This window comes from Trichosurus vulpecula, chromosome 8, assembly GCF_011100635.1.
Source record: "Trichosurus vulpecula isolate mTriVul1 chromosome 8, mTriVul1.pri, whole genome shotgun sequence".
Taxonomy (NCBI): Eukaryota; Metazoa; Chordata; class Mammalia; order Diprotodontia; family Phalangeridae; genus Trichosurus; species Trichosurus vulpecula.
In genome coordinates this window covers 262,602,498-262,630,123 of record NC_050580.1, presented here as the reverse complement: position 1 = coordinate 262,630,123, position 27,626 = coordinate 262,602,498, and positions in this window count along the sequence as shown.

Below are 27,626 nucleotides of genomic sequence, written 5' to 3'. Positions count from 1 at the left end.
CCCACCTCAGTCACCCCCGGGCTGTGTAACCCCGGGCAAGTTGCTTAAGCTCTGCTATTCCACAGGTGTAAAATGAAGCCATTGAATTCGATTGTATCTGAGGTCCTTTGCAGATCTAAATTAATGATCCAATGTGCAAAGGAGGAAGGGAGGTCAATGAAAGTGTATATGACTCAAATGGAGGAATAAACAAAGTGAAAGACACACTTTCTGGTCTAGTAGCCTCTGAAGATTTTTAACAAGACAGAATTCTAGAAACAGCTCTCATCTAACAACATTTACAACTATTTATTTTCATGTTTTATTACATTTATGTATATTAAACTTTCAGGGCATTTTATTAAATGGATTGATTTCTATTTTGTCCTCAAATCATCTGTTTCATTAGTTCGCCCAACTGCGGAATCCAGTTTAATATAAGAGTAAACAAACTTTCTGAAGTAGATAAGCCTCTTGTGTCCTCTTTGCCTGGAATGGACCACATTCATATTCTGTTTTGCAATTTGAGATAAACACGGGTATAATTAAAGATCTTGTGCTAAGATGATAAATTGTCAGTTGTCTTTTCAGCCAAAATTATGATTGGCAAACAAGAGACACAATCTCATCCACAGAGCTGCCCAGCTCTTAGTCCAGTTTTTTAGATGAGTCTTAGCATAGCTCCAATTAAGAAGGTTCTTCTCCCCTATTTTCTTCATAATCTTCCATTAATGAACAATGAGTGGTGCTGGCCTCAGAGTTAGAAATCCTGATTTCTTCCTACTGTCATAGTTCATGACCATGTGATTGATGGTCACAAATATATTTGATTTAAAAAAAGTGAGAAGTACAGTGGAAAATGTCACTTAATTCTTTATATATAGCATCTTCTTAATTCTCCATGTGCCTCCTTTAGATATTGAAAAGAACTCCTTTAATCGTGGAATTTTTACTGTAAGTTGATGGGAAGATTTTCAAGATGACTTAGTAAAAGTCAGTGTGCTACTCTTGGTTTGACGAAAACTTTAGGAAATTATCAATTAATTTTAATACTATTTTAAGGAAAGGGTCTATTACTGGAACTTAAATTCTCATTCCAGAAGTAGATAGTTTAATAGAAAGTTCCATGTCTTACATCTCTTTTCATTGAGGTTGGTTACTGAGGCACAGTTTGGATTGGTGGCATACATGGTATAATGAAAAGATCACTAAATGGAGAATCAGAATACGTATGTGATACAGATTCTGCTGCTAAGTTGCTGTGTAACCTTGGGCAAATGACTTTAGCTCAATTCAGTGCACATTTATTAAACACAAACTGTATGCGATACCCTATATTAGCTTAATGGGACCAGATATACAGGTTTGGAAGGGACCTGAGAAATCACCCAGTCTAACCCGCATGTGAGGGAACTGAAACCTTGTCAGATGAAGTGACTCCTCCTGGGCCACGTAGATAATGAGCAGCAAATCCAGGAAGACAAAAGATGAAAAAGCAACATAGTTCTTGCCCCAGAAGGGCTTAAAATCTGACAGAGGAGTGAAACGGGCAACCCTGGCTAGGAAGGCAGAAGACTTAACTTGAAATCAGACTCTTCTTCTTCCTAACTGTGCAACCTTGGGAAAGTCAACATCTTAAACATTTTCTAAATTCTCTTTTGGCAGCTTGGTGGCGCCATGAATAGAGCATAGTGTTTGGAGTCAGGGAGACCTGAGTTTTAATCCTGTCTCAGACGTTGACTGGTTATGTGGCCCGGGGGATGTCGCCTAACTTCTCTGGATCTCAGTTTCATCATCTATGAAATGGAGATGATAACTGAACCTACCTCGAAGGGTCGTTGCGAGAGTCAAATGAGTTAATTTGTAAAGTGCTTTGCAAATCTTAACGTGCACATGTAAGTGACAGCAATGTAAGTATGAGCTCTTATTACTTTGGCCCAAGTTTCCCCATCTATAAAACATGGAAGTTGGGCTGGATGACATCTTTGTAACCGAAGTGTCCCTTTCAGTTATAAATCTATGGTCCTGTGAGCTAACCATAAGTTAGGAAAAAAATTATATGCATAGGAAAGGATCAAAGAGTAATTTGGAATATTCCAATAAAAAAGGATCATTTCTGAGCAGGATCTGGCTGAAAGAGAAGAATTTCACTAGATAAAATAGAGCAGTGTGGAGGGGAAGACATGAAACTAGTCTATGGAGGACGGACTACACAATTGGGAGAGAGAGCAAGAGAAGTTCTAGGAATGTCACTGAAGAGGACAGTATTAGAAGGGATTGTGACCAAAGTGTGACCCCATTTGGGGTTTTCTTGGTAGAAATACTGGAAAGGTTTGCTCTTTCCTTCTCCAGCTCCTTTTACAGATGAGGAAACTGAGGCAAACAGCGTTAAGTGACCTGCACAGGGTCTCCCAGCTGATAAGTATCTGAGGCCAGATTCAAACGCAGGAAGATGAGTCTTCCTGCTTCTAGACCCGGTACTCGATTTATCCACTGCACCACCTGGCTGTCCCAAATGAAGGGGAACACTAGAAACAAGTACTGGGAAGATCATTTTGAGGCAGATTACGTAGATGTCTGAAGGAATGTCAGTCGTCTTTATCTCATTTAGCAGGCAGTAGTGGACCCCTCAAAGAATTTGAACTGGAGGGTGATGTGATCGGATCTGTAGATTTGGAATATGAGTTTAGCAGCTGTAAAAAGGCTGATTAGAAATGAATGTGACTCAAGGATTCCAGTTAGGCAGAAGTAGAGGTGAGAGGTAATGGGACGATGTCAGATAAAGTAATAACAATAGAGAAGGTGAAGGTACAGTTACCAGAAATTTGGGAGTAAATCAGTAGGACTTGAAAAAGCTACTGGACAAGAGAAAGAGAAATTTCAGAAAGTTGTGGGGTAAAGTTTCTCATTAATTCCTGGACAAGACAGATGTGTGCACTAAGTCATAACATGCAAATTCAAATACAGCTGTATTGAATGTTTAAAATAAAACCCACTAAAATAACTGTCAGGTTAACCTCAGAAAGCCTCTTCAGTGTAATCACAATTCGGAGACAAAGGTACCGGGTTCAGATCTCCGCTGTGCTGTTTTCTACCAGTGTGAAATCAGGCAAGGTATTTATCCTTTTTGGACCCCACTTTAGTCATTTCTGCCGTGATGGGGTTGGATTAGACGATGTTAAAGTCACTGTATATTCTGAAACTAAGATCCCCTTGAGGTCTGAAACTATGAAACCCTTAGGAAAATGAATGTTTATATTATTAAAATATCTCCTCAGATCTTTATTTGCTAAAAGTTCCTATATGTCCCTGCATGTTCACACACTTCAAAAGAGATAGGGCGCTGTTATATTGGACCCTCATCCGGTATAACTGTTTGTGTGTATATACGTGTGTATGTGATAAAGTGCCTCTGTGAGGTGCACGCAGACATGGGATAGATTTATATATATATATATATATATATATATATATATATATATGTATGTATGTATGTATGTATGTATGTATGTATTATTTATGTGTATATATATATATATATATTCATATAAAGTTGTTGTTGTTCAGTCATGTTCAGTTGTATCCAGCTCCTTGTCATCCCATTTGAGGTCTTCTGGGCCAGGATGATGGCATGGTTTATCATTTCCTTTTCCAGCTTATTTTATAGATGAGGAAACTAAGGCAAACAAGGTTAAGTGACTTGCCCAGGGTCACCCAGCTAGGAAGTGTCTGAGGCCAGTTGAACTCAGGAAGAGGAATCTTCCTGATTTCAGTCCCAGCACTCCATCCACTGTGGCATCTAGCTAAAGAAATGTATGAATGTTGGTAAACATGTATATGTTTGTATATATTATGTGTGTATGCATTTATATGCAATATACGTATCTATAGAATATACATTTATATACACATGCATATATGCAAATATATTGTATGCACATATACATACCTGTCACATATTTGGTATGTATGTTTTAATATATAATAAATGTATGTCATAATTAAGGCATTGGTGTCTGAATATACACGTGTATATGACGTAGTCATGCATGTGCTGAGCAGTCAGAGTTGCTGCTTCTGTCTATGCTTTGCCTTGTTTTGTGACTCCCTGTGCTCCCTGAGAGGCCTGATAAAACATGCATACAGTAAGGGGGGAGTTGGGGAGGCAGCAGCTGCTTTTTAACTTCCTCAAGCCCTACTGTAGGCTGTGGGACGTGCATTTATTTTGAAAGTATCTCTGAACTAAGTGAAACCAAGGTCAACATAAATGTGTGTGTTGTGTTACCTGCATACAAAGATCATTGCCTTAGAGTAGATACCCATCACTACGTGCTCTGAACTAGACCCTTGCCACCCCCTCCTGACGACTCACCTAGCAGTAGGCCATAGGAATGGAGACCAATAACCAGGGTCCTGCATCTCAGCCAGCCAGAGGAATCCTTTTTCTCTTTTTCTTCCTTCTTTTTTTTAGAGTTGCATGAAAAAAAAAGCCCTCTCTTTCAGAACAGTTCTTCACCCCATTGCTAATTGTCCTAATTGCTTGCATCAATGCATAGGATAATTGAAAATCTTCTTCCCTTTAGGGTAGAACTTTTGTCAAACTAATAAATACATTTGGGGAAGAAAATCAAAACATTACGAAATTGCTAAGAGCCGACAGAGACTGTTATTAAATGATCTCTTGACAACTTCGGTTTCTATAAGGGCAGAAAACGATGCTGGCATTCCTTGTTTATTGCCACAAATATTCCCCAAGTTTCAAGACTGAGGTGAAAAGTGGAGACTTTTTGGTGTTTTGCTGCAGAAAAAAGTAATAATTCCATGAAGTTAAATGTAAGATTTCTTAATCTTCAAATTCTCCCAGGCTACTAAGCTCCAGATTTGGGGCATAATTTGCTATTTGGCAGGAGCAAAACAACACAAGCGAGCGTCAGAAAGGTCTTTAGGCACGAAACATTACTTGGTCTTAGGTTTGTGCTTTTACTTCTTATGGGGTAGAGGCTCTGACAGTCACTTTTTAAGCGTTGCCAAGGCAACGCTCTTCAGTTTGAAATAATACAAAACTATTTGAGCAGCTCGTTATTTCAAGGCAAGCACTCTGTCCAATGGCAAAACTAGACTACAGTGAGAGTTCATTGTCAGTGGGCTTGGTGTATTCCATGTAGCCGATCATGGCTTGGCAGCTGGAGGACAGAACTCTAAACTTCAGGGTGGGAAAGGGACCTTGAAGGTCATCTCATTCACTGGTCCTCAACTCTTTCTTTCTTTCTCTTTCTTTCTTTCTCTCTTTCGTTCTTTTTTTCTTCTTTCCTTCCTTCCTTCTTTCTTTCTTCCTTCCTTCCTTTTCTTCTTTCTTTCTTCCTTTCTTTTCTTCTTTCTTTCTGTCTTTCTGTCTGTCTTTCTGTCTTTCTTTCTTTTTTTCTCGTGGCTGGGAAGAATCTCAGCACACTTCTGGAGAAGTGGGTGATTTGAGCATGTATGTGATTGCAGGTAATGATGCCGTGCAATCTGGGGCACACCTGTGTCCCTGCAGACCCTATGAGAAGGCCTTGTCTATTTTTATCCTTTTAAATTAGAAATCATAAAATTGGGGCCGTGAGAGGCTGTGACTTCTTGAAGTTTCATAAGTAGTAAGTGGAAGAAGAGTTTTGGGCATATAATAAGACCTTCCTCATTTTTTTTCACTCATTCACTTTGGTGCTATCCTGGATAGGCAGAACGTTTTAGCGGATAAAACCTTGGATTTGGAGTCAGGGAATGTGGTTTCAAACCTCGACTGAAACTCGACTCTGCTACTTTCTACCTGTATGACCTCAGGAAGTCACTAAAACGTGAAGGGCCTCGGTTTCTTCATGTGTAAAATGGGGGCCGAATAGTCACTCTGAGGCCTTCTCCCAGTCTAAAGCCTATGACTCCCTTTTCCCACGACTAAGTCAAAATCGCATGCAACAAGTACGTTCAGATATGTTAACAGAACATTTAGTCGCTTTTTCAGTCATTTCTGACTCTTCATGACACCGTTTGGGGTTTTCTTGGCAACATGATGGGAATGTTTGCCATTTCCTTCTTCAATCCATTTTACATGTTGGGAAACTGAGGCAAACAGGGTTTACATGACTTGCCCGGGTCAAACAGCTCGTAAATGTCTGAAGTCAGATTTAAACTCAGGTCTCTGACTCCAGGCCTAGCACTCTATCCACCGTACTGCCTAGCTGCCCTGCGTTAACAGAACAGCCCCATTATTTATAGCTATATCTTGCATTAGTGAGAGCCTCCCCTGACCTTTCTTTACACTCACTGCAAGACATTTCAATAAATCAAACACCTGTGGTTTTACTGTTACTGTTCTTTCTAATAACACAAATCAAAACCCCTTTCTGACATGCTTAATAATCTTTGGTATAATTACTCTGTGGTTAGCCTGGTGATGACTCAGTTTAGCTACCTTGTTCTTGTGCTACAGATATAAAATACACCGCTAGGTCCCATATTCAATAGCAGTATAACAAGCATGCTTTGACTTGGGAGAAAGCCCATAGGCAATACCCACTGGCTTTGGACCAAGAGGAAAAGCTGAAGGCAAGAGAGGCTTTAAAGAGAGGGCTGAAATCCCTCAGACATTTGGGAAAATGGCCCCCACCTGTGGACTACCTGTGCATTCTTCTCCTGTAGCCGTTTGGATGGGACAGAAGGTCCTGGTCCATTTAAGTTATCTGCAATTCATATTGTCTGGAGCACAGAGGAGTTAAATGACTTTCCCAGGATTGCCATGGACCAGGGTAAGGAATAGCCTATTAAAGGCTAGACTTAAAAGCAGGTCTTTCTACCTCCAAGGCCAACTCTTTGTCTACTACCTTGCCACTAGCTCTCAAACAGTAAAGGGCTTTTTAAAGAATGAAGAAGAGCAAAGGAGGAAACAGCTAAATTGATATACCATGGAACAAACCCTATACTCCCCTATAAGAGAATTAATTTCTTTTGTAGGAAGAACAAAATAGAAAAAGTGTCTCCAGTGGAGAGATGGGAGACAAGAGACTTATGAAAGCAGAATATGACCCGCGTGGCTCAGAAGTGAACACAGAGGAATGAAAATTCTTTAAAGCCTCTGCAGGATTGGTGTGTCTGTGTGTGTGTGTGTGTGTGTGAGAGAGAGAGAGAGAGAGAGAGAGAGACAGACAGACAGACAGACAGACAGACAGGCAGACACAGAGACAGAGACAGAGAGACAGAGAGATTGGGATGAAGAGATTAAAAGTTGAAAAATGGGCCCCAGACTCAAAGGGAAAATCAAAGGGCATTGTTAAAGAATGTGCCCCTGATGTCTTGCAGGTTTTGGGGGGTAGAGGGGGAGAGCATTTCTGTGACAAGATATGGCTCAGTCTTCCAATAGCAAGCACAATAGAACACCACTTTTTTCAAACAAGGATTGTATATCTTATCCTCATAGAAATAACGTGTGGTTCATCAGATGCAGCTAGCACCAAGGGTGTGGGGAGTAGTGGTAGGGGGAGACAGGTATATAAAAATAGAGATAGGGTAGTTTGTCTTTAAGAGTGCTGAGGTATTATGATAAGGGGAAAATACAGAACCGGATTTCATGAAAGGTCCAACCTAAAAAGACTGCTAAAAACAAACAAAAATATTAGATAATTGATAATTGTATGCATGTTATATTATATACATGTGCATTTAAATATATACATTATATATACATGTACACATACGTATGTGCATATATGTGTATATGTGTGTACCCGTACATATATATATATATATGCATATATACATAAGGATGAATGAAGGTCATCTAAAAATTTAACAATTAAGGGATATAGAATAAAGCAGGACTAGATAAATGAATAGCCCTTGAACAGGAGAACAGATTCAAAAGAGATTGCAAAGGTATAGAAATAAAAAGGGAGAAAAGTAAATGAACATTGATTAGAAAAGAGATCTACAAATGAATGTTACTAAAGCTAAGAGACTAAGGAAAAAGAAAGGGATGGTTTTGAAACTCATATTTATCCAGGTAGGGGAAGAGAGAGAGGAAAATAGATAAATAAATGTAAAAAAGACAAATTATTATTTAAGTAAACTTAAGGATTTTCATATTTGCAATCAATACTTTACTGGAGAGAGATTGCAGGAATAATAAATATTAAAGACTTTGCAATACTTTACAAAACTAGTTGCATGTAAAAAGTGCTTACCTAAAAGTGAAAGGGGATTAAATGAATACAAAGGAAATAAATGGATAAAAAATACAAGCCTGACAGTCCTAGCTTTAAGTATGAATAGATTAAATAATAAAATGAAATGAGAAAATGGCAGGAGGTACTAGAAAACACAACCCAATGATTTCCTTTCTGCAAGAAACACTTAAAATAGAAACACAAACAGAAAGAAAATGGGAGGTTGGTGCTTAAGACACTAGGCCTCTCACATCCAGGATCAGAGCCTTAGGCACCAGGGCCCTCACCTCTAGGGTCAGAGGGCCCCTCCCCGCAAAAAACCCCAGACCCTCAGGCACCCCGTTCTAGCTCTGAGAGTAGAATACCAGACCTCTTACTGTCAGGACCGATCTGATCTAAAGGGAAGGCTGATGAGATGACAACAGATTTAATCCATCTTCTTCCTCACACTTGAAAGTGAACTTATTTTCACCCTTCAGAGTGGGAAAGCCCAGTGAAAAGACTGGCACAACAGAGACATCTTTTGACAGCCGCCTTCCTAGCTCTTACTCTCCCAAACCCAGGGCCTCAGAATCCTCAGCTGCTTGAGTCAAGACCACATCCTCACCTCTCTATTCTGTTTGCGCCATTCTCCCCAGCTGTGCCCTTCTTAAATTCCAGTCTAGTTCTACCTACTTACATTGTGCCCCCGTGAAGTCTCCCTTATATCATTAAGAGACGACTCTCGGGCCTTTTCCTCTCAGACTCAATTTCCTCAGTTTCCCCAAAAGGCTGATTCCGTACCCATCCTCACTGATGCTGGAGGCACCTTCTTCTCACGCTCCCCACACACTGGGTCAGGATAAGGAACAGGCAGGTGGCTCCTCGTTCCCCACTGCCGCTTCCACATCTTCCCTCTCACTTCCCTCATCTTTCAGAAAGCTTTCTTCGATGATTTTGGCCCTATCTAGATGTTTCTGCGTCCCGATCACGATGGCCGCTCACCCACCATTCCTCAGTTGTTCTTTCTCTTTCTCCGGTAGGTCAGTATCTGATTCACAGTCTTCCTTTCTTCCTCTGCCTCTGACATGATGCCTGTGGATTTCGCCATGCAGGCAGATGCCCCTGGCTTCCCAGAGCATCATCACCTCGGGCCCCACGGCCTGTGCCTTCGTGGGGTTAGCCTCTTGATCTCTCGACTGCCATCGGGCGCTGCATTTCCATCACTAAGAACTCTGAACTGTGAGGGATCGTAGCCTTCTATCACTGCCTTTGTCTCATGCCTCCTGAGTATTTCCCAAGACGGGGTGAGGCGTCATGTCCCTTATGTTGATCCTATAGTTAAACAATTCACAATCACATTATCCTGTAGTTTTTAGTTCTTCTCCCCTCTCCCCCATCCTGCTGCCATTTGTGGCTCGCCCTACCCACGCCCTGGCTTATTGCCACGGTCTATCTTTTCTTTCCACACACGCTGTCATACAACTGTCATAACTAAATCGATTACCAATTAATATAATCTAGTTTCTAGGCCTTCACCGTTGCGAGGCAACATTTGAAAAAATCTGTAATTCATTCTTCTTCTTTTTTTGGAGGGGGGAGGCAAGGGAATCGGGGTTAAGTGACTTGCCCAAGGTCACACAAATAGTAAATGTCAAGTGTCTGAGGCCGCATTTGAACTCAGGTCCTCCTGACTCTAGGGCTGGTGCTCCGTTCACTGCTCCACCTAGCTGCCCCCCTCTTTCTTTAACATATTCTCAGTAGCAGGTGTTTCAAACTTTCTCTCTTTGGGCCTTGTAAACTTTCCTCACGCCCTCCTTTTCAGAGGTGAAACTTCACGTTTAACTGGGACGATGTGGGCAGTTTGCTGAGGTCTCTCTCTTTTCTGTTACTGTACCTCTTAAAACGTGTAAAACATTCTCCATTGTCTTTCTTTTCTCATATCTGAAGAAGAGGTGACCTTTCAGTTCCCTAAGAATAATGCCTAGAATGATACCTTTGATCCCTCTAGAAGGTGAAGCCCACAACTATTCTGGAATACGCTCCTTCTCTAATAAAGCGTTTCTTCCCTGCTGCGCACATACATGACCAGGTCTCCCCCCATTTTCAAAAAATCCTTCACTCGAGCACACCATCTATTAGATACCATCCTTTATCTTTCTTGCTTTTTCACCGTCAAACTCCTAGAAAAAAAAAACCTGCCTCCCCTCATTGCCTCTTTCCTCTTCTCTAACTCATTTTTCAACCCCGTATAATCTGGCTTCATGCCTCAACACTTCACCAAAAATGCTTTCTCCAAAGATGTCACTGATGGGTGTGGTTTTTTTTCCCTTTTTCCTTTGTAAGGTTTTGTTTTATGTATTTTCACCCTTCCCCTTCCCCCGCCATAATTGCTTATGACTGAATTTCTTTAAAAAGAGGGGAAAAAGAGCAGCTTAGCAAAACTAAAAAGTGCATCTACCAAATCTGGTATTGTATTAAGGGCTTAACACCCACAGGCCTCCATTTCTCTAAAAAAGAAGAGGTGAACAATCTCCTCCCTTTTCCAGGTGCCAGTGCCGTCATTATAATTACACCGAATTTAGTCTTTGTTGTGATGGTGCTTTCCATTTACATTGTGGTCATCGTAGTGGAGCTAGGGCAGCGAGACGGTTGAGTGGACAGAGAGAGTGCTGGGCCTCCAGTCTGGCCTCAGACACTTTGCTAGCTGTGTTACCCCAGGCAAGTCATTGAACCCTGTTTGCCTCAGTCTCCTCGTGTGTAAAATGATCAGGAGAAGAAAATGGCAGTCACAGAGACTAGGCTACGACTGAAAAATGACTCAAGAAAAATAACAAACATCATTACGAATGCTGTTTTGCTGGTTCTGCTGACTTCCTTTTGCATCAGTTCAGATCTCTTCCCATGCTTCTCTATATTCTTCATATTTATCATTTCTCATGGCGCAGTAATTTGTTTATACATTTCCCCACCAAAAGGCACCTACTTTCTTTTTCAGTTCTTTGCTACCACCACCCTCCAAAAAAGCTGTTCTAAGCACAGAAAAGTGTTTTCTTTCTGCTTGTAGTATACACCTAGCAGTGGGCTCTGTGTCAAAGGGCACACGTAGACGTTTTGTTCCTTTCTTACTTAGCATTATTACGTTTTGCTTTCAGAAAGATTTTGACTAATTTACAACTCTTATCAACGATGTAGGAGAGAATCCGTATTTCTATAACCACCCCCCGCCCCCGTCTTTCGACACCTTTGGGAATTCACTGACTGTTGAGTATAACTTGAACGTGGTTTAAATTTTGATTTCTCCATTCTCCATTGGAAACAATTTTTCATATGGTTGTTAGCTATTTTCTCTTCCTGTCTTGAGAGCTATTTCCTCCTATATTTGCCTCTTGAGGAATGGCTCTTAATTGCATATATTTTATTTGTTCCCTATATGCGAGGGGCAGCTAGATGACTCAGTGGATAGAGCAGTGGGCCTAGAGTCAGGAAGACCCAAATTTAAATTTGACCTTGGACACTCAATAATTGTGTGACCTTGGTGAAGTCACTTAACCTGTTTGCTTAGGAAGCAGCTCAGAGGATAGAGTACTGGACCTACAGTCATGAAGACTCGAGTTCAAATCTAGCCGTAGATGTTTCCTGTGTGACCCTGCACAGGTCATTTGCCTTATTCCACTGGAGAAGGAAATGGCAAACCACTACAGTATTTTTGCCAAGAAAACCCCATGGACAACCATGGGGGGTCATAAAGAGTCAGACAACATATACATCAGAGATGTTTAAGGCAGATGTTTTTATGATTAAGTTTCCCTTTTAATCCGAGATAGATAGATAGATAATTTTTTTTTTTTGAAAAAGAAAAACCCTTTTAATTTCACGCAGTCAACTGTTTATCTTTTGTTCTGTCCCTTGCTGGGTTAGATATTGTTCGCCTAACCAAAGCTGTAAATGGTGCATAAAATGGTTCTCTTATTTTTGCTGGTACAACCTTTAACATTTAAGTCAGATTTACATTCTGAGCTGATATTATAATATTGTTTAACATGTTATTCAAAATTTAATATTTTCAAAATTGCTTTCCAGGTTCCCCAAAAGATCTTGTGGAATAGGAAGTTCGTTCCCAAGTTATAGACGTTCTTAGGTTTACTGAAGATCAGATTGTTGAGCTCAGTCTTTTCTGAATATTCCGTCTGCTCCACTGATTGACTTTTGCTGTTTTAAGTCAGACCCAAATAATTTAGCTGATTATCTCTTCATAGTATAATTTGTGTTCTGCCAGATATATACTTACTCTCATATTTTAAAATTGTTATTATTTGCCCATGCTTTGCAGGTTTATTTTTAGTAAATGAGTTTTGTACTTTGTCAAAGTGTTCCCTGTTCCCACCCAATACCTTGATGTAATAGCGTAATTCTGAGGTATTTTTATTTGGAATAGGGTTTTGTTATTTTTTTCCCTAAAATTGAACCATCCTTTCATTCCTTGTATCAATTTAACTTGACCACTGTGAACTCTATCTGTATTTCTGTGTTCCCATGCTTTTTGCTAAGATTTTATTTACAAATTTTGGATCAATAGCAAGTAATAATATTTATAGAACTCTTTGATTTATCTTTTCCTGGTTTAGGTAACATGACCACGCTTGGCTTATGAGAGATTGTTTCATTGTTGGGGATCAAGTGAGGTGTAACAAAGAGGAAGAGATATCCTGAACTAGCGCTTCCAGGGGCAGGGAGGGGAACAACCATTTGTAAAAAAGTGCCTACTGTGTGCCAGGCCCTGTGCTAAGTGTCTTATGAATACGATCTCATTGACCCTCACAACTCTCTCACCTAGCTGCTATCATTTTATTTATTTTACAGTTGAGAAAACTGAAGCAGATAAAGGTTCAATGATTTGCCCACAGTCACCTAGCTAATAAGTGTGTGGGGCAGAGTTTGAACCCATATCTTTCTTACTCCAGGCCTAATGCACTCTCTACTTACTGTACTACCTTGTTGCCACATAATGACCCGCTAAGGATGAATTATGTCATCTGCCTCCTGGCAGAGAGATGGGTTTAGGACGCAAATGAGACACACACTTTTGGACATTCGGTAAAGGATTTTTCTTAACCACCAGCCTTGCCTTTAAGCTTAACTTTATTTTTTGATGCTCAGTCTCCTATTCACCAAGACCGAGGTCATTGTTAGTGATTTCACCCTGACTAGGAGATAGAAATTTCTTGTGGCTTCCTGGTTAATTTATAATTGCAAAGCTCTATTTAGTAAACATTTACTTCAAGGCTGCGATGTAGGCCATGGAATCTTTTCATGCTCTGTTACAGTAGAGCCTCTCCTTGCAGCTTGTAGAAGTTCTGCGTGAGTTCCTATGTTTGGCAGCAAAGGCGAATTAGGTGCTAGGTCATCATCAGCCTGAGTAGGGGAAAAAGTATAAACGTACATTCAAAAAAAAAGACACGCCCAAGTGAGATTCCCCCCCCCCCCGCTCCCCGGGATATTCTTTACAGTTGGTTGGCGTGAGAAGAGGCTGTTGGGGTACAGTAAATTTTCCAAATGCTAGGTGGTTCCCAGGATGGCTTTCTGGATTCCTCTTTTTGCATAGGAAAAGTCCTGAGGCCGATGGGTTAGGGGCACTCCCTTTTTGGTGTGTCACAGGATGGATGGTGGTGGGGAACAAAATCTTCTCTGTTTCCTCTTGGAATCTTTTAATAAGCAGCCGATGGATAGAGACAAAAGTGTGAGTTTTCGGTGTTTCCCAGTTGACCCAAAGTTAGTAACAAGGGGATGTGGAGGGTCTTCCTTGCCATCTCAGGAGGTGGTTTTTGCTTTTCCTTCTACCCCTCATGGTTTCGGTAACACCTGCCACACAGGAAGTCCTCAGTAAATCCTTGCTGATGGGACTGTTGTGACCTAGGTGGATGCTTATTTATGAAATTGGGATATAAAGGGATATTTTCTCAGCTACTGTTAGGCGTAGAAGCAATTAAAATTATAGAGCTGTGTAGGATAGTAGCCAATTAAATATGGGCATGATGCTTCCCAAGGAGTTCTGTCTCTAAATTGCCTAGCCGGTGCCCAGAGGATGCTTTTGGGTTGTTCTTTCAAATGAAAATCAAAGACCTCTCCTCTTCTTTTAGATTTTACTTTAAATGTTAAAAGATTAGCTTTATTTCCGTCTTGGGAATATGAATATGTGTGTGTATAAAAACACATGTGTGCCTACATATGTATGCAGCACTTTCTACATATTTATTCTGGTCCTTATTGGGAAGGTAGAAGGAATAAACTTCAAATAAACAAAGATCCTAACATATGGGGAAACGTCCTCACTTATTAATATAGCTCTCTCTGTCTCTCTTTTTCTTTCTCTCTCTCCTTTTCTTTTTCTCTACATACACAAATATATGTGTAAATTCACATATGCATAAACATATATATGTAAATATACCCACACAAATATAGAGAGAGACATTAGTCTATCTTTGAGTCACTCCAGTATTCCAGATCACAGTAGATCGTCATCCTTTTATATGGTACTCCAGATGACTTATTTGCTAGATACGTAAATTTTAAGAGAGAAATATTGTGCCTTTTTTCTTACTAAATGACTCCTTTCCATTGTTTGAGCTCACTCAGAGCTGTATTGAGAAATTAAGTGTGTCTTGCAAAGAATGATTTGACCTACAACTCTGTGCCCCTACTTCAAAAGCCCCCCTCCATAAATGTGCATAATCAATCAGCAAACGTTTATGAAGTGGCCCCTATGTACCAGGACTTGTGCTGGGTGCTGAGGCCACAATAGAACACAAATGATCTCTACTCACAATTCCTCTACTCTCTAACAAGGGAGAAAACAAGGGCATGACTGTATACACCAAACAAATCTAAAGAAAATACAAAAAGAGTGGTCGAAAACAATTTAGTTTGAGAGGGAGTATGCTGGAAGCTGAGGGCATCAGGATAGACTTCACATAGAAGGTGGTACTTGAGCTGTGTCTTGAAGGAAGACAGGCATTCTAGAAGACAAAGGGATGGGGTTGGGGTGGGAAGGAAACACAGTCCAGCCACATAGAAGAGCCAGTGCAAAGTCATGCGCGTGGGAGATAAAGGTAAGAAATGGAGTTGATGTCTTTTTCCAGATAGAGTAGGAGGCAGTAAAACACTATGAGGCTGGAAAAATAGATCATTTGTAAAGAGTTTTAAGAGCTAAACAGAAAAATTTTATATGATTCTGGAGGCAATAAGAAACCGCTGTAATTTATTGAATGTAAGAGTGTCAGTCATTTGTTTTGTTTTGTATTGTTTTTAATGTGTCACATACATTCCTGAAAGTGCTGTTGCCTTCATATTTCTTTTTCCCCCAAAGTTTCCCAAAAGTTAGGTTGGACTTAAAAGAACATCTAAGGTTTCAGTGGCCCTAAGGGGAGTTCTAAAACCCCTTTGGTAAGTTATTTAAACTCTCTGGATCTCAATTTTCTCACCAATAAAATGAGCAACTTGGGATAAATATGTCCCTTTCAGGAATAAATTTATCACCCTATGAACTCATTGAAGTTAATCTTCAACTACAAACTTGCACATTCACAATCCACGCATGAAAATAGATTTTGCATGTTGATTGACTGTAGAATAGCATTCTTACACATTTCTGAATGGAGATCTTTAGAACTTAGTTTCCCAGGGATTCATGGAGAGATTGGGGGCCTTGATAATGAGGTTGGACTTTAAAACAAGCCATTTCATTTGCAATAACTGCCAAATATTTTTTTTGCTTATTAAAATGCAAACAGAGCACAAAGTATTCCATTTGTTCTTACCTTGTATTTTCAGATGTAGCTTCTAGAGCGAGGTTTGGCACGATGTGCTTGAGGGAATATAGCAAATGAAAATGAAGCTTGCAATAACAGACAAGAAGAGACCAGTTAGATTGAAAATATGCCCTAAAGGAAATGAACTGTCTTGAACCCTTGTCCTTGCTTTCTAAAATGCGGAATTGATCTAGTATTTATCAGTTGACAATGAATCAGTTTTTCACTTTCTATTTGTATAAATCAGAGTTTGGAATGACCTCCTTCTGACACAAGGCAGCATAAGCCCATTTCATGAATATTAAAATGTGAAGTTGAGTTTTAATGGCTCAAAGTAGGGATTTAAAATATTGGAAATGCCTCAGTTTACCTTATATATTATTAACAGGATTTGACCAAGTGTCAAAATCTGTAGTCTGTGCTTGGCCTGCTGGAGTGCTTCAGACTCTTTAAAGTATTTAAGCAAAACACCTACCAAAAGCAAGACAGGGAAAGGTAAATTGCCTCCATGAGATGGCTCTGTTCTATTTGTGAGAGAATCTTGGCTAAATACTCAAGTGTACATGAATAATAAAACAAAACAACAACAAAAAAGGTTGCTTATGCAGTTTTAAGCTTTAAAATGCCAGAAGGTGCCTTGTATCTTGGTTTAACAAATGCACACGTCCTGTACTTTTGCTTTCCGGCTACCTTAGTTATACTTACAAGGCTGTGATTAAAATAGAATGGCTATACCTTTACCTCATGGCTGTGTTCGAGGGCCATAAGGGAAATATTTAATCAGGATTTTTTCCTTAAAACAAATGGAGAGCTTGCTTGTTTTAGAGACTCAGAGGCACAGCAGGCAGGCCATATTATATACAAAGTCCTAAACACATACTGCGTATGTTGTGCCTTGTCTAGTATGGCAGAATGAATTAAAGATAGTTTTTTTAATCAGAATATAAAGTAGAAATATATAGGATTCAGCCCCAAGTGGAACAAAGTAAGTTTAATTCTTTTGATTTAATATAGCTAAAAGAATTTCAAAAGTCAATGCAATCAGAATAAGAGAATCCATAAAGTAGCTTTGAATCAGATACTTAGGATAAAAATCTGATATCTAAGGCATATATGTAATTGACACAATTTTTTACGCAAGAAACCGCCCCCGACAGAGAAGTTGTCAAAGAATACCAGCCATTTTAGACCAAGACATGTAAATGATTAGCACACGTATGAAAAGTTCTCTAAGTCAATAATAATGATTAGAAAGTTCTGAGGTTTTACCTCATATCCAGTGAACTGGCAGATGTGATAAATGGACAAGAGATTATGAGAAGTCAGGTCCACTAATACGCTGTGAATTGTTCTAGCTATTCTAATAAACAATTTGGAATTATGTCCTTATATGGTGTGGCTTATATATAACATATGTATGTATACATGCATGTATCATCTCTCATCTATTGAGTATGTATCTATCACCTATCTGTCACCTAACTAGCTAGCTAGCTGTCAAAAAAATCCTAGGGGCAGCTAGGTGGCACAGTGAATAGAGCACCAGCCCTGGAGTCAGGAGGACCTGAGTTCAAATGTGACCTCAGACACTTGACACACTTACTAGCTGTGTGACCTTGGGCAAGTCACTTAACTCCAATTTCCCTCCCTTTACGCTCCCCCCAAACCCCTCCAAAAAATTCATAGATTCTTAACAACATTCTATGGTAGCAAAAAGACTGGAGCCAGAGTAAGTGATCAGGAAATTGCTAAACAAAATGTGTTAGATAAATGTGATGCAATAATACTGCATTATAAAAAATAGCAAATATAGGTTCCTGTAGTTCAAATCTCATTTTACAGATTTAAAAACTTGTTAAGGCAATCAGACTTTTCCCTGTCCTTCCCCTTGGGGATGCTAAGACTATGGAGTCTCCACTTTGTTTGAATCGGTGGGAAAGCTTTTGCTCTTTGTTTTGGAGTATTTCTCAGCATTGAGGCAATCAGGAGTCCTTGATTTGTATATGATGTGATGCTGGGGATGGGGAACTTTCACACACCCAGCTTGGGTGAGTTCAGAGCCTCAGGGCTCCGAACTGGATATAATTGAGGGGAGCTTGGTGTTTGACTTTTGGGGCTCACTCCTGGAAGAAGTGTTGAGATTCTGGGCAAGCCATTGTAACTGCCTCCCAGCTTTGATAACCCAGACAGATACTGGTGATTCTCTGGTAACTGAATTGTGATTTGATCAGACAAGGTCTGTCTGTTGAGGTTTGTCATTTCTCTTCGTATTTGCGTTGAAGTTCAGGGGGCTGATCTTTTCCTCCTGAGCTAAGGGAATGATATGTGTATGTTGGATTAAAGTGAGATTGTTAACCCCTTAAAGTTGCTTTCCTTAGAAAAGCAGATCAAAGAACCTGTGTTAGCAGCCCTTCTGTAGGCTGGTGTTATGGGTCTTACACAGCCCGTAGTAGTTGCTAGCAAGACAGTTGCTACAAAACTGAGGCCCAGCAAAGTAAAGTGACTTGTTGGAAGGCACACAGCTAGAAAGTGGCAGACTCAGCCTTATGAAGCCATGTCCTCTGACTCCGAATCCAGCACATTTTCTAGCATACCGTGCTATCTAGATATTTACTGAAATAAGACTTGCATGAAATGAGAGTGGAGAAAGCAGAACTGAGAGAAAAATATGCATAATGAATTTAGCATTATATATAAAGTCAACAATAAAAGGCAGGTGACCTCACATTAATTGCAGTGAGCAATCTTGGTTCTGAAAAACAGAAGTGGAGACTTGCCTGTCTTAATAGAGATGTGGGAGACTGCACGTGTAGATGGTTGCTTGGTTGGTGTACTTTGCCTATTGGTCTTAAGAGGGGATTCAATTTGGAGAAGTTATGTGTTTAGAAATTACTATACTGTTAAGATACAAGACAAAAGGTATAAATTAAAAGGGGAGGAACTTGAACAATTTCATTTTTAATAAGTGAAATGAATGCTTTATTGCCATTTCTACTTATTTTGCATATTGTTCAGAGTAACTTATGGGAACCAGATTTTGCCTGTTTCTTATGCTCACTTTGCAAATTAATATAAGGTTAATAAAGATGTTCCAAATTCCCAATTCTAATTATTTAGCTTTCAGAGCCACTGATTTCCTATGAGACTGACAAACTAACTTTTTGCGTGTGTGTTTTTTATTAAATACTTTTATGTGTGTTTCTAAATCCTAGGTTATTTTGTTAACCATGTATGGTACATCCATTTTTTCCTCCTTTTAAATATTTAAGAGGGTTTCATAGTTCAAAATATTGAATACATGTACATTTTAAAATTTCTAGTACCTTTTGAATAAGTTATATGGAAGATAGATTATCAACATTATCAATTATCAATAGACCAGAAACATGACACCTTAAAATGACTAAGTCAAAAGAACTGGTTTTGAATTTTCATTCTGATTCACTCCCTGTATTACCTTGGACAAATCATTGAACCCTTAGGTCTCAGATCCTTTATCTTTAAAATGGGAAGACTATATTAGATGACTTCTAATATCCCTTTCAGTTCTAAATCTCAGATACTATTCTTTATAGATAGATAGCCTGCAAAATATCTAACTTTTTACATAAGAAGGGAGAAAAGAGGCAAAATGTAGTCTGATTTCTTAGTTTAGAACTCCAGTCTGAGGAAGGAGCTGCTCTCATTAGTAAATCTTTCTCCAGCTTTCTTAGTTCTGAGAAACAAGTACGTTTCTCCTCAAACATGTTGCTGCTTCCATTAAAGGATATTTGAATGCCGTTACGTATGTTGCATCATTGCCCCTTCCCTCCCCCCCAAAAGGTATTTAGGCCAGCAATTATCTAAGTTTAAAAAATAATTTACGTAGACATTAATTTTGTTTCCTGTCATCTATTCTATAAGATTCCCTAAATAAAACTTAGGTCCTTGCTTTGAATTTCCATATTTATGAGGGTATTGTCATTGTAACGAGTCAAGAAACAGAAGGTCCCATTTTTCTTCACCTGCCTGGGAAGTGGGGGAGAAAAAAGGATAGGCAACAGTCATTTAAAATTTAATCAATATGATTGACTGCTTAAGAATTTCCTTAGGGGAGGAAGTCCAACCATTTCTTCTTCCTTGGGTAGCTCCATTCTGATACATACATCCTTAAGCTTTCTCTAATCACATTAAATGTATTTAAAACGAAATGCCTGTTGTGTGAGGTAAATAAAATGTGAAGACTTCACAGGGAAGATATGTATAAATATATATCTATATCTATACTAAGAAATGTTTAAAAATCAAGAAATAAGGAAGTGAAAAAAAAATCTGAGGCTGTGAGAGTCTGATGGCTCAGTCTCTGGGAAAGTTTACCCTGAACCTTTTTGTTCTTTCTTCTGGTTCTGGTTTAAGGATTTGCTCAGTAAGAATAGGGTCACTATGACCTGTTTTCCTTTACTGTAAAAAAGTACTGTAGAAGGATGGAGAGGGTCTCCCCCTCCCCTTATCCTATTCTCCTTCTTTAGATTTATAGATGTTACCTCAGTTGTAATCATTAACTAAGGGAATAGGAATTGGAGTTTCTGTGCCTCAATTTCCTGGTTCTTTGTCTAGCTTTCATGCTCAAATTGTAAGCCTCCTCCCAGCCAATGGTGAGAAGGGTCAGAGGTGGGCGGGAATTCTCTTGTGTTAGGTATAATTATGGGTGCTTTGCCTTTTGTAAAGTGCCTCCCTTGCTGGATTTGTTCTAGTGGGGGATGCCCAATTCTCGAGGATTGAATAAAATTTATTTCTGTTCCCATCCTGAGATGGCTCCTTATTAACTTTTAATTGGTGAGGATCTTTCATCCCACACACTGTGAAGAAACCAAGACAAACTCAACTAGGTTATTCACCGGAATCAATACATTCTATTCAAATAGTCCACTCTATGTAATACAGAATAAGACACAGTCATAATTAAGTCATACTTATTCTTTAAGATTTGAAAAAAAATATTGAAATAACTAGGAAATGTGCATTCATAAGAATTCTATGCCAGCAGTTAAAATTAACTTTTTAAAATTAAAATCAAGGCATCATATCCAATAGACAGATTTTGGGAAAAGATGGCCTTTTTTCTGGTGGACGAAGGCAGTGTGTGATTTTAGGCCAATTAGGGGATTTGGGTGTTTATTTGAATAATTACTTTCTTATTTTGGTACCAGCAAAGCATCATTTTCTACAAGTGGAGCCATGTAAATTCTATCTAAATGTCTACAAGGCTTTTTGTCAGGTACAAGCAAACAAATTTGTAGTGAAAAATCCCAATCCTTTTAGGCAGCCCTGGAATGCAGGCACAATTTATGTGGTATTTACACCAGTGGAGAAGGGGGATGGAAAGAGAGGGAGAGAGGCCTTACAGGCCAGGCTGACTGGATTTTGACTCAACTTTAACTTGCATTTTCCACTTTCTTTATTCAGAGCAGCAGCCGATGAGTAAATAACCTTTTAAGAAGGAAAGTAACTATTCTTCAGTAAGGGATTAGTGTTGAAAAGTTTAAAGAGTTTAAAACAAAGTCAATATTTAAATGTAGAGTATTATAGATTTGGGAGGCTTCTGATAATTTTATATTCATTTAGTATGCTTGCTCTTTATACCTTATTGTAGTCTCCTTTACCTCTATAAGAAACTAATACTCCTAGATTCAGTAACTTTGCAGGGTATGTAAAAATAAATGAAATGCAGTTCAAAGATCAGCATATTAGAGAGACCTTTCTTGCCAAGTGAAAAATGTAGAATATATCCAAACCTTGATTCGTATCACCCATGATACTTTTCTTTCTGGCATATGCCTGTTTTTCAAATCTTGGTGTAAAATTGATTATCTCCATTCTATATTTTTCAACCTTGTCTAAATTACATGGAAACAGATAAGTGGTGAAAGGTTATAAACATTGAGTTTTCAAAAGAAGAAATTCAAACTATTAACAACAGTATGAAAGAGTTTCCCAGGTAATTGCTAATAAAAAAAAATGTAGTAGTTTTACTTCAAACCAAGCAAATTGGCAAAGATGAACAAAGATAGAACTAGGCAATGTTGAAGGTGCTATAGGAAAGCAGACATACTAATACATTTTTTGGTAGACCCATTAATAGGCCCAACCATTATATAAAACAATTTGGAATTAAGTGAGAAAAATGAGTAAATATTTTAAGCCCTTAGACCCCAAGACCCCAAGATTTTTCTTTTTTCTTTTTTTAAAGTCAAAGCAAGAAAGAAAAAAAACTCCTACCTATACCCAAACATTCATAGCAACACTTTTGTGGTAAAAAAGAAAGTGATGAAACAGGTAGCTATCAACAGGGGAATGGCTCAACAAATTGTAGATTATGAATGTGATGGGATATTATTACAACATTTGAAATGATGAGAATGAATTCAGGGAAACATGGAAAATTATTAATGAACTGGGGCAGAATGAAGGAAGCAGAACCAACAAAATGATTTTTGAAAAGGACTGATAATGAAAATCAAAAGAACAGTAAAACAATGAGAAAATGCTAAAAATAAACTAGATGAAAATATACCATTTTTCCTTCTTCTACTCTGCCTAATAAACTACCATGTACCCATAGCAATTGAAGGAACTAGGCTTCCTGGGGCATTAAATTTTATAGTGCCTCTGGTATGCCTTTTTAGTGCTTTATGATTTTATGCTATTGAGAAATAGGCTTCCTCTTACAATCTAATACTCTCCAAAGTAACTGATTAAGTTTTGTTGACCTTTTTCAGAAGAAGTACGTACCATGCCATATCACTCTCTAGAACTTTTTAAATGTTGGTGAACCATACTTACGTGTGACCTTCAATTTTATGTTAATGCAGTTAAATGTTCTTCATTAATTAAGAATATTTCACATAGAAGAGTTTTGAAATTACTCTTACCAATTAACTATATAAGAAGTTATTGAAATGATCAATTACCATAATCAACAATCATTACTGAAATAAGATAATGAGCACTTTTGAAATACCAACTGGCTAATTTTTTAAAGTGTTTTCCTTTAGTTTGTTCATTGACCATAATGCATGAATCATGATGCAAACTGGAAAAATCCATACATAGTCACTGGTATGAATGCTTTTCAAGTCAAAAAGGAAAAAAAAATAATAAAATAACATATTCCAAAATAGCAATCAAATTTTGACTGATCTATATTCATAAGAGTGTCAAATAGAATTTCAGATAGGAAGATTGAGCAAAAATGAAACACCCAAATTAATAGTTCTTCCCCAATTTCTGAATAGATATTTTGAAAATTCATTTCCAAGTTGCAAATTAGAAAATTATAAATTTTATCAACATTTCAGTTTTCAGCCAAATAAGCTGTTAATTATTGGGCTCCCTGTCTTTTTAGATGTTATTAACATATTAATATAGTGCACATATTAATATAGTTCTTTACATTTTACAAAGTTCTCTTTTCATAATAATACTTTGAAGTTGGTAGCACAAGTACCATATTATTTTCTCACTTTTACTGATGTAGAAATTAACGGAATAAGATAGAGAAGTAGGAGGAAGCAGTATAGCTTAGATCTCTTTGTTAACTATTCCAACAGTTTCATAAAAATACAGAAAGACTAAGGCTTAATTGGAAAACTCAAAGAAAATTTCAGTGAAACTTTTTTTCTTTAATCCCAGGACAAAACAGGGAAACACTCAGAGGACTGTGAATGTGCCAAGAGGACAACTGTATGCAGAGTCTTCGAGGATAGGGTCTGTGACTGTACACCAGGACAAGAAGTCCCAGATTCAGCACAGATGTACCTAAAATCATGCAGACAGGAACAGGTGCCATCTGCCCATTCTGTCCCTCATATTCCAGAACCGTGTTTCATATCCATTGTGTACTGAGGTGACCTTTGACTAGGTGCGGTGGATCAGGGCAATAAGCAGGCTGAAGCTATGTAAAAAGGAAGAAAGAGGCTTTGTAAAAAAGAAGTAAAGAAGCAAGCAGCATCTGTATGGCTCTGGACCTAGAGCAGAATCTTGCGTAGAATCTTCACCCTGATCTGAAATGTGTAGCTGAAAATGAGGGGAGGGAGCTTAGACCAAAGGGGAAGATTAAGTTGTTTTGCTCTGAACCTCAGGAGCCTTCCAGCTAGCTTACTGTGGTTAGAGCTAACATCAGTTCACAGAACACCCATTCAGATGCATTCCCACCATTATGTTGTCAGTATTCATATTCAAACCAAGGTAAGATGCTTAAATAGCTTAGACCTGGAAGTCAGTGATCAGACTTCACTGCAGATTAGAAAGCTTTTGAGTATGTCTAAAGCAGATCCTCACCCTAAACAACCCCTGAGATACTTGAAGATAACATTATTTAAATACCTGGAAAAGGGCAGTAATAGCAAGAACAAGACTGTTCAGAGGATAACCTTAACACAACATGCCATTCAGATCATAAGGCTGGAAGAAAGAGCTGGTGATGCCCAAGAAACAAAAATCAAAAGGAGAAAATGACTTTAAACATTTGTCAGCAAATCGTTGCGGCTTGGGCCCAAGTTTCCTGGAAGAAGGGAAGCAAAGTTAAAAAAAAAAAAGTTGAAGTTATTCTATAAATGAAGTTAGAGAGTTAGAAGAAAGAATTATACAAGACTTAAAAGCTATGTATGAAAGACTTGGAATGTTAATTAACAGCTTCGTAGGAGATATACAATATCATACCCAAAGAATAGATGCCTTGAAAGTTAAAATGGACCAAACAGAAGTTAATGACTCTATTATACAACAAGGAATTTTTCTTAAATGTTGTGTCTAAAAAAAATTAAATATAAATTATCTCACATCAAAAACAAGTGGCTTGTAAAACAAGTCAAAGAGGGAAAATTTAAAAATTATTGAACTACCTCAAAGTAGGCACTACAAAAATGATGGTACATCTTTTCCGTAGCAATCAGAACGAGATGGCAAAGGGAAAATATAAAGAATCTCCTGGTTATCTCCTGAAAGTAACCACAAGTGAAAATTCCCAGGAATATCATAGACAAAATCTAGAGTTTCCAGGTGAAAGAAAAAATACTACAGGCAGCCAAAAAGAATAAAATTTAAATACCATAGTCATGACCACACAAGATTTAGCAGATACCATAATAAAAGAATCAGAGAAAGAAATGGCAAACCACTCCATATCTTTGCCAAAAAAACCCATATGAGGTCATGAAGAGTCAATTACATGATAACCTGCTTTCATCAGGAATGGGTTTAAGAGGGAACAATACATATATATTTAAAAGAGTGTAAAAGTCTTCTAAATTTAGAAGAAATAAAATGGTAGGGGTATAGAGAGGGGGGAGAGGACAAGGGAGGGATTTTTAGAGGGGAGAATGAGGGAATAGGTAAAAGGGAGTATAGAAGGGTGTTTAGATTTATGGGAATGGGAAGATAGGGGAGGGATCCTTGGAGGGGGTTTGGCAAGTAATAGGAGGGCAAGGTAGTTGGTAGAAGTAAAATAGAGGAATCAGGAGGGATAGGAAACAAGAGATATGCACAAATAAAAACAAAGATCAGGAGTAAAGTATGTTTGGGAAAGTATATGTCTATATATGTATATGTGTATGTATGTATCTATTGCCATAGAGAAACATATCCAAACTTTACTGTAGCTTTCAGGGGTTGGGGCGGGGGGAGGAAAAATAAAAAGTACAAAGTAAAAAAGTACACAGCAGAGAACAAAAGAAAACTGACAAGGAAGCAAAGAAAAGATGGACAATTCTCAACACAACATGTATTATTTATCACATAGGCTTTCTTGAAATGAAAATCTATTGTTATATGAATCCTCTCTTATGTTTTTCTATGCACGACATACTTTTTTCTTTCTTTGTATTTAAGTTTCAATATTTGAGTTTATGATATGTTCTGTTCCTTTTCTCTATTGTGTATTTGTGTTCTGGGCCTTGAGTCTAAAATAAAATTTTTTAAAAAAGCAAAAAAAGAGAAAAAAGAGTCAATTATGACGGAAACCATTGAACAACAATAATAATGATGAAAAAAATAATAATAATGATAGAATGGAAATTCTGGAACAGAATATTATAAAAAGCAAAAAGTATGCTATTCCAAGCAAGAATAATGTACACTGCAAAGTTGGATAGGAGAAAATAGACCTTTATTGAAATAGAGATTTTCCATGAATTACTACTGAAACAACCAATATTACATGTTAACTTTGAAGTAAAATCGTGAGTTGAGAGGTAAACACAAATAAGAGGCAAATGAAAAGGTAAGTACAAATGAATATTCAGAAGGAACCAAGCAAGGATAAAATCTTCACATTTTAATATGGGAGGATGTTACAAGCACCTCCTCAGAAATCTAATGTTATCAGGAGTTGCAAAGTGAGTTAAATGAAACAGGGGCTGTGTAAGTGATTTTATTATGTATTGATGATTTAAAAAGAAATGGAGGTGAAAAGAGAAAACAGGAGGAAAAAAAGATTAGAGGACAATAATCTCACATTATCAAGGTGCTCAAGTATAGAAATAAAAAAGAAGGGGGGGGGTGGGAAAATGGCACTTTAAATTCATTTTTGTTTGAACTGGTGAAAAAAAGGTAGCATACCCACAGAATTGGCTATAGAAATACATTTCACTCAACACAGAAACCAAAGGAGATAGGGAGAGGGGACAGTAAGAGAGAAGGTAGAATTAGGAAGAGGTAAATAAGCAACTTGAATCAAACTTAGAGCAGTGGTGCTGAGAATCCTCCTTACTTTTTACTCTTCTTTGCAAAAATGGAACAGGCATCAAAGAGAAAAAAAGGCTAAGAGAATAAGATGGAGGAAAGTACACAATTAATGATCCAAACTGACAGTGTGAATGGAATAAACTCACCCATAAAATGGAGGATGGCAAAAGATATCAGAAAGTAGAATTCAACATTGTGTTGTTTATAAGAAACAAACTTGATGCACTAACATTCTCACAGTGTCAAAATGAGGGAATTTCAACAAAATCTATTATGATTCAGCTGAACTAAAAAATGGGTAATAATCATGATCTCAGATTAGCCAGTAGCAAAGATATGCTTGATCAAAGGAGATAAAACCATGTATTATATTATGCCAAAGGGTACCATAGATAAAGAAATAATTTTTAAAAATTTAACATACATACATCAAATCACATAGTATCTAAATAATTAAAAGAACAGTTAAATGGGTTATGGGAAGAAATAGTAAAACTATAATAGTATGAGACATCAATATATGCCCAATTAGGCCTATTCAGATATTACCTAAAATAAACAAGAAAGAAAGTAAGGATATAAGTAGATTTTAGAAGAATTAAATATGGTAAATATCTACTGATTATCAGAGAGAATGGAAAGGAGAATTCAAATTATTCGGCTGTGAACGGCAGTTTTACAATAATTGACCTTTATGATGGCACAATCATATCACTAAAAATTGCAGGAAAAAAATAAATATTAAATACATTTTTCTGACAATAATCCAATAACTTATTTTAAAGAAAGGCCGCCAAAGAACCAATTTAAATTGATTAGAGGTTAAAACATAATAATTAAGAATTGATCGGTAAAGGAACAAACTGTATCATGTCATTAAAGATTATGACAAAAATGAGACCACACGTCTATTTTGGTTACATCCAAAGCATTCTTTTGGAGG